Here is an 8,873-nt window from a genome sequence, read left to right on the forward strand (position 1 = left end):
AAGTCATGAATTTTGAAGTATGCATACATTTCGTCATTGAGTCGAAATGAACAAAAATTGATAAAAACTATGGGTCATATAACCCATGAAATTCGTAAATTTTGAAAATCATGGGTAATAAATCATCAAAGTCACAACTATTGAAGTACATATACTTATTTGCAACTAGGTCAAAAAACAAATATTGACAAAAATCATAGTCATGGGTAATAGCCCATCAAAATCACGATTTTTTTATGAAAGAAAATTTTATTACCATTGCGTCCAAACAAACAAAAATGAGCAAATATCGTAGGTAAATCATGAATTTTGAAATATCCTATTATGCTTAGTTAATTTCCATTGGGTCTAAACAAACAAAAATGGATAAAATGTGTGGGTTATATTATAACAAGTGAAATTAACAAAAATCGTGAATTTTTAAGTACAAATTTATTCATCATTGGGTCAAAATGAGAAATTAACAAAAATCATGAGTTATAGCCCGTAAAATTCACAATTTTCAAGTAGGCAATTTATTTGTCATGGGGTCAAAAATAAAAATTGACAAAAGTTGTAAGCTCCCATGAAAATAGTTATTTTTTATGAAAAGAAAATTTAATTAGCATTGGGTCAAAACTAAAAAAATAGACCAAAATCGTGGGTTATAACCCATGAAAAGTGTGACTATTTTGATACATATGATTAATTGTCATTGGATTGAAACAGATAATTTATAAGCAAACATCGCGGGTTATAACCAATGAAAATTGTGAACTTTGAACTATGCATGCTTATTGTCCTTGGATCGAAACTAAAGAAAACTGACAAAAATTATAAGTCACAAGACTAATGAAATTCATGGATTTCGAAAAATCGTGGGTAATAGTGCATGAAAATCCCGAATTGTGAAGTATGCATAGTTAATTATCATTGGGTCACTACAACCGACAAAAACCATGGTATAGTCGTTGAAAGTCGAGAATTTTGAAGTATGTATAATTAATTTTTATTTGGACGAAATGAACAAAAATTGGGAAACTCGTGGGTTTACCTGCCAAAATTTTGAAGTAGTCATACTTAATTGTCATTGCGTCTAATAAAATAGTAAACAAAAGTCATGGATTATAACCTATGAAAATCGCGAATGATGAAGTTTGTACTATTAAATTGCAATTAGGACAAAACAAACAAAAAAGGACAAAATTCATAGAGTATAGTCCATGAAAATCACGAATTTTGAAATACGCATACATATTTGTCATTAGGTCAGAGAAAGAAATTTGACAAAAACTAAGGGTAGAAGCCCATGAAAATCGCAATTTTTTATGAAAGAAAATTTAATTGTCATTGGGTTGAAACTAAAGAAAATCGATTGAAATCGTGGGTTATAAGTTATAGCCCATGAAAATGATGAACTTTTTGGTGAGCATGAATAGGATTGGAAACGAACCGAATCAAATCAAATACTAAGGTGTTCATATTTGTATTTGTTTAAAAAATTTCTACTTCGAATCTAAATCAACTTCTATTTCTGGAGTTATTTGAATTTGAACTCGAATACTCGATATTTGACAAATATTCTTGAATATTCATAAATATTAATCAAATATCAAAATATATTCATTTTGCTAAAGAATCTGATTTTCAAATAGTATCTAGATATATAATTAAAATTATTGCTTCATAATTATAATGTGTATATAATTTGAATATTTAAAACCACTGAACTGGACAATGGAAGAGCATATTACTTTGATATATGTTCTGACTCACATCTAGTAGATCAACCTTTTGGATCAAATGGTTTTCAATATGGTATCATAGCATCAGGCTTCAAAAGCCCCTACATGCAGACATCGTTATTGTTAAATTTAAAATATATTATTCATCCTCATTTGTTTTATTGTGCCAACAAAGCCATAGGACTTTGTCCCTGGACGTCCACACAGTAATTTAAACTTTTGGAGAAGAGGTTTCTTAACACACAAGAAACCTAATATCTGAGGAATATGCCTATTAGGATTTCATAGCATCAGTAACATGATTAACTCTCAGTAGTTAGGCATAATTGAAGTTCTGAATGTTGGATAAATTTTTTTTTTGTTTTGTTGTGGGAACTCAGCCGCCCTCGTGTTTAACAAAGCTACCTTATTTTTTCTTAATGCCTAACTTCTTTGACAAAGAAGTCTCCTTCTTTGACATTTTTTGAAGAAAAACAAATTTGGTGGGTCCCACAAGTTTGAAATTAAATAAAGTGGTGGGCCCCACCGAAGAAATTTATAGGACATGGGTCCCACATGAATAGTAACTAATAATATTTTATTAGTGCATAGTGTTTTTCCAAACGCTATAAATAGACCTCAAATCCTTAAGGAAAATTCATTCCAAAAACAACAATCAATATATACAGATATATATTGTAGAATAGCTAGTGCTAATAGGAACAGTGCCTAGACCGAGAAGGTCTTATAGATCGAGGAGATCTTTGCCTGAGGAGATCGAGGAGATCTTTGCCTGATAGATCGAGGAGATCTTTGACTGATAGATCGAGGAGATCTTTGCCTTATAGATCGAGGAGATCTTGACAGTACTGAGTTGGTGCACACCAGAGTACTGGACTGTTGTTCCTGGAAGCAATTTGGCCTTGGGATCCTTGCACCGGAGTAGGCCAAATAATGCTTTAAGCACAGCGTTTTACAAACGCACAGCAGCTGAGTTGAAAAATTTAAATTACTGCCCTTCAGTTTTCTGTTCAGATTTTTGCTGTTATATATCTGTATTATTCCAGTTTTAACCACAGGCGCCAACAACCTTAAAGCATTATTTTGATCTATCATGGATCCTGCGAGGACTCTTGGAGTGGACTGTCTTAAGTTAGAGAACTTTGACGGTTCCAACTTCAACGCATGGCGTCGGAAAGTAATCTTCGGGATGCAACTCCTGAAAATCTACTATATGGTTTCTGAGGAAAAACCCGACTCTGAAGAAGACTCTGAAGCTGAAGCCTCTTGGGCTAAAGATGATCACTTCTGCAGAAGTTATCTCCTTAACTGCCTGGCCGATCATCTAGCAGATGCTTACACCAACAAGCCATCTGCAAAGGAAATCTGGAATGCTCTGGAGGACCAGTACAAGGATGAGGAGAAGTTGTCCAAATCTCACCTCATTGACAAGTTTCTGGACTTAAAGTTCGAAGATGATACTGAGGTTTTGCCTCAAGTTAAAGAGCTTGAAAAGCTTGTTATGAAGCTGAAGGATGAAAAAATCAGTCTTTGTCAAACCTTCATTTCTGGTGCAATTATCAACAAGCTTCCTCCATCTTGGATGTCATTCTCCACTGACATTCGAAGAAGGAAAAGACAGGTGACTCTGTCTGACTTGAAGAGGTTCATCCGGATCGAGGACGAGACTCGGACTCGCACGAAGACTGAGCTACTTGCTAAGCAGAAGGCGTCTGCTAACATGGTGACGACTAACTCTGAAAAGGGTAATTATTCATCTTTCAAGAAGAAGAAGTCTTTTAATAGAAGGAAGAACCAAAATCCAAAGAACCTGAACGTTCAGAAGAAGGAGTTCAAGAAGAGCGGCAAATGCTTCAACTGTGGGAAGCAAGGATATTTTGCCAAAGACTGCAAAGCACCAAAGAAGGAAACAACACACAATGTCAATCAAGTTGATGATTATGTGGCTATGCTCTTCCAGGTAACAACTCCAAGCAACATCTCTAGTTGGTGGTTAGATATGGGTGCTACTTGTCATGTATGCTCCAATAGAGATATGTTCTCTTCTTATGTTGCTACCAAAGAGAACGTATCAATGGCTGATCGTTCTGTGGTTCCTGTTCTTGGAACGGGGACTGTGGTGCTGACTCTTTCTTCGGGAAAGACTCTCACATTGAAGGATGTGAAACACGTTCCCTCAATTGCCAAAAACTTAGTCTCTGGAAGCATGCTGTGTGATGCAGGCATGAGGCTGGATTTCCAAGGAGGAAAGGCTGTATTATCCTTCAAGAAAATGTATTTTGACAATGCATATCGTACTGATGGCATGTATAAAATCAATACGAGTGCACCCAACCCCATTGTAAATGAAGTATTCTCTTCTGCTTACTCCTCTGTGTTATGGCACAATAGCTGCTGAAATCTAAAGATGAAGCATTCAGCAAATTTGTTGAGTTTCGGACACGAGTGGAGAAGCAGCTTGGACTGCAGGTGAAAAGACTCAGGAGCGACAGAGGAGGAGAATACCGATCCAAGGAATCGGAAGCATACTTCAAGGAGCATGGAATCATTGCAGAAACTACTGCTCCGTATTCTCCGCAATCTAATGGGATTGCAGAAAGAAAGAATCGCATATTGACCGAGATGGTGAATTCGATGCTGATCACATCTGGTCTACCTACCTGCTATTGGGGAGAGGCTTTACTAATGGCAAACTGGATTTTGAACAGAGTACCCTACTCCAAAACTGATAATACTCCTCATCAGTTATGGTTGGGATATCCAGATTCTTTGGATAATCTCAAAGTGTGGGGGTGTCTCGCATACGTTCGAATACCAGATATCAGAAGGCCTAAGCTCGGACCAAAGGCAAATAAATGCGTGTTTCTTGGCTTTGCTGGAGATAGCAATGCGTGCAGGTTCCTGGACCTTGGAACCAACTCCATCATTGAAGCTCGGGATGCAGAATTCTTTGAGGATAAGTTTATCAAAGGAGCCAGTCAATGATGAAGGAGTTATCGAACCATCTTCTAAGCGCGTCAGAAGACAGAAAGATTTTGGAGATGACTTCATCACCTATAATGTGGAAGGAGATCCACAGACTTTTCAAGAAGCAATGCAGTCAACAGACGTTCTTCTATGGAAAGAAGCTATAGATGATGAGATAGATTTATTGATCCAAAATCACACTTGGGAGCTGGTGGACGTACCTGAAGGTGCAAGGCCTATCAGCTGCAAATGGATCTTCAAGAAGAAGCTCCGTCCTGATGGTACTATTGAAAAGTACAAAGCAAGACTGGTGGCTAAAGGATTCTCTCAGAAAGAAGGTATAGACTTCTTTGATATTTATGCACCAGTTTGCAGGATCACTACCATCAGAATGCTTATCGCATGAGCAGCGATTAAAAGGTTCGTCATACATCAGATGGATGTGAAGACTGCATTTCTCAATGGTGATCTCACAGAAGAAATCTACATGGAGAAACCAGAATGACTTGATGCTCCAGCTGGTAAGGTTTGTAAACTTGTTAAGTCTTTATATGGACTTAAACAGGCACCAAAACTCTGGCATGAGAAGTTCGATGGCGTTGTTCGCAACAATGGGTATCAAGTCAGTGAATCTGACAAGTGCCTATACATCAAGGTCGTTGAAGGAAAGGTGGTGGTCATCTGCCTCTATGTGGATGATATGCTCATCATCGGGAGTGATTTGGAGATAGTAACATCTACCAAGAAATTTCTCTCGGCACAGTTCAGCATGAAGGACCTTGGAACTGCGAACGTGATCCTCGGAATCAAAATCATATACTCTGAAGAGGGTATTTGATTGAAGTATGGCTACTACGACCTGCCAGAACTGTCAGTGCCGTATGATTACAACAAGAAGCTTCGACCAAATACTGAAAGACCAGTAGAGCAGCTGAGGTACTCAAAGATCATTGGGAGTCTCATGTACGCGATGAGTTGCACAAGGCCAGATATAGCATTCGCTGTAGGAATGCTTAGTAGGTTCACAAGTAATCCTGGAAAGCTTCATTGGGATGCCATCCAGAGATTGATGAGATACTTGAAAGGAACTACATGTCTGTGCTTATTCTACACTGGATATCCGGGTGTAATCGAAGGCTATTCAGATGCGAGCTGGTGCTCAGAACCAGATGAGTGCAGATCTACTGGAGGATTTGTCTTCACCATGGGTGGAGCTGCCGTCTCGTGGAAGTCTAAGAAGCAGACAATGATTGCACAGTCATCGATGGAATCTGAGTTCTTCGCACTTTGTGTTGCAGGAGATGAAGCTGAGTGGCTCAGTTGTATTCTCCGAGACCTTCCATTGACAGGATTGCAAGGCGCAATTACTATCTATTGTGATAATCAGGCGATGAGTGCTGTGGCAGCAAACTCGTTGTTCAATGGAAAGAAGCGGACTATTCGTCTGAAGCATGGCTATTTGAGAGAGCTCATTTGTCAAGGAGTCATCTCTGTGATTGACGTTCGATCTTCAGAGAATGTGGCTGATCCTTTGACTAAGGGTCTGAAAAAGGACATAGTTGAAAGGACGTCTGCTGGAATGGGTCTCAGCATCTAGGTTACATCTAATTGTTTTTTTGCGAAATGGTAAACATATTTCGAATATTGAAATATGGTTGTTGCTGAACAACATATACCTAGCATTTCCAAATTCATGGAAGGAACATGTAAATTCTTGTTGATGAACTTATCATAAACAACAAAGAAGAAACCTTTCCTGGGGCCTCCACCCATTATTTAGGTGCAGCTAACAAAATGAAAATAAGATACACCAAAACTTTGTGTTTCGAGAGAAATAAAGAGATCGATCTAGAACAGTGCCAGATTTTATTTCTATTATTTTGGACTAGTTTACAGGTAAAACATGTAAATTAAAGCATGACTTGTCCAATGATAATTCCTTCCCTTTTTTTTACGATGGTGGTCTCATCTGGAAGAGAAGCGGGCATACTCATTTTGCAGAAAAATATTCACAGGACAAAACATGACAATTGCGCGATAAACTACACAAATTAGGCTTGCATAGATGCTTATGCTTTATGAGTGTTCTGGACGAAGATGAAGCTAGGAGTTGGTGACTGCAGAATTTTTTTTGTCTCTTAACAGTACTGTTCCCCTCAGGTTAATGAAATGCTCATCAATGTTGGATAAATTTTTTTTTTGTTTTGTTGTGGGAACTCAGCCGCCCTCGTGTTTAACAAAGCTACCTTATTTTTTCTTAATGCCTAACTTCTTTGACAAAGAAGTCTCCTTCTTTGACATTTTTTGAAGAAAAACAAATTTGGTGGGTCCCACAAGTTTGAAATTAAATAAAGTGGTGGGCCCCACCGAAGAAATTTATAGGACATGGGTCCCACATGAATAGTAACTAATAATATTTTATTAGTGCATAGTATTTTTCCAAACGCTATAAATAGACCTCAAATCCTTAAGGAAAATTCATTCCAAAAACAACAATCAATATATACAGATATATATTGTAGAATAGCTAGTACTAATAGGAACAGTGCCTAGACCGAGAAGGTCTTATAGATCGAGGAGATCTTTGCCTGAGGAGATCGAGGAGATCTTTGCCTGATAGATCGAGGAGATCTTTGACTGATAGATCGAGGAGATCTTTGCCTTATAGATCGAGGAGATCTTGACAGTACTGGGTTGGTGCACACCAGAGTACTGGACTGCTGTTCCTGGAAGCAATTTGGCCTTGGGATCCTTGCACCGGAGTAGGCCAAATAATGCTTTAAACACAGCGTTTTACAAACGCACAGCAGCTGAGTTGAAAATTTTAAATTACTGCCCTTCAGTTTTCTGTTCAGATTTTTGCTGTTATATATCTGTATTATTCCAGTTTTAACCACAGGCGCCAACACTGAAAACATAGAAAACTAAGAACAAAAACTAAGCACTCCGCAAAGCATACATGCGTCGTGCCGAATCAAGAATAAATAGGTTAATAGAAGAAAAGGTTTTGCTTTAAAAGATTATATAAAAATCATACTCCCTTTAAAAGAGAGTACAAAGCTGTAGGACTTTGTCCCTGAACGTCCACACAGTAATTTAAACTTTTGGAGAAGAGGTTACTTAACACACAAGAAACCTAATATCTGAGGAATATGCCTATTAGGATTTCATAGCATCAGTAACATGATTAACTCCCAGTAGTTAGGCATAATTGAAGTTCTGAAAACATAGAAAACTAAGAACAAAAACTAAGCACTCCGCAAAGCATACATGTGTCGTGCCGAATCAAGAATAAATAGGTTAATAGAAGAAAAGATTTTGCTTTAAAAGGTTATAAAAATCATATTCCCTTTAAAAGTACGAGTTCGGAAAAATCTATGGTAAATACTAAATATTACCCTTGACTATTTGAATATTTTACTTAAATTTTAATTTATTATAATCATAATTATATCCTATCCTAATCCTATGTGAACTACTTACATGTCAATAATTTAAATTATATATATATATACTCTCTTTAAAAGTACGAGTTCGAAAAAATCTTTCTATGGTCAATATTACCCTTGACTATTTGAATATTTTATTTAGATTTTAATTTATTATAATCATAATTATATCCTATGCTAATCCTATGTAAACTACTTACAAGTCAATAATTTAAAGATTAATAGGCTATAATATATGAAGATTGCAAAAGACCCTAAAAAGTTTTAAAAATTACACAAAACACCCTTGAAATATAAAATTACACAAAACATCCAGACGTTTCAAAACTTAAAACAACAAACATAAAACCCTTAATATTTTAAAAACTATAAAAACACCCTCAAAAGTTCAAATAAAAACAAAGCACTATGAAATTCTGAAATTTCAAAACTTGCGAACAACGAATTCAAGGAATTACTATCAGACACTAAAAAACTAAAATTTGTAAAAAATAACCTCAAAGTTATATATATTCCGAAAAACTCCTTCGAAAATTAAAAAACACAGAAAACCCTAAAATTTAATAACTTATAACCAATACATATCAAATCTCAAAATCATACGAGTTCAGAAAAATCTTTCCATAGTCAATATTACCCTTGACTATTTGAATATTTTATTTAAATTTAATTTATTATAATCATAATTATATCCTATCATAATCCTATGTGAACTACTTATAGTTCATTATGC

The sequence above is a fragment of the Asparagus officinalis genome, chromosome 1 (assembly GCF_001876935.1).
Source record: "Asparagus officinalis chromosome 1, Aspof.V1, whole genome shotgun sequence".
In the NCBI taxonomy this organism is placed as follows: domain Eukaryota; kingdom Viridiplantae; phylum Streptophyta; class Magnoliopsida; order Asparagales; family Asparagaceae; genus Asparagus; species Asparagus officinalis.